The following is a 390-nucleotide window of genomic DNA, read 5'->3' as shown; positions in this document are numbered from 1 at the left end:
ACTAACTTTAGTGACTAAACCTTCATCTCCATCTCCTCTGAACGTTATTTGAAAAACAAAAAAAAAGTTTTCTAATACAGCATTTTAGAAGGAAAATGGAATACAGTTTAACACACGAGACGAGAAGCAGATCAGGAATTTTTCTTTCCTCTTGTTACTCTCTAGGAAAATTTGCATAGCACACGTTTTTAGTAGAGGTATCTCTTCCCTAGAATTATGATTCACTTCGTTTAATCTCACTTTTTTTTTGCCTTTTCTTTCTTGCTTACCTTTGTTTTTGTCCTTTTCTCTTATTTATCACTGTTTTTCCCCTCCCCTCGTATTTAACATTGGTTTAACCCCTTTCCTCTTCTTTAATAAACACTGGTTTAACACCTTTTCTTTCTCGCT

The sequence above is a fragment of the Penaeus monodon genome, chromosome 20 (genome assembly GCF_015228065.2).
Source record: "Penaeus monodon isolate SGIC_2016 chromosome 20, NSTDA_Pmon_1, whole genome shotgun sequence".
Classification (NCBI taxonomy): Eukaryota; Metazoa; Arthropoda; class Malacostraca; order Decapoda; family Penaeidae; genus Penaeus; species Penaeus monodon.
Note: the sequence above shows the minus strand (reverse complement) of the source record.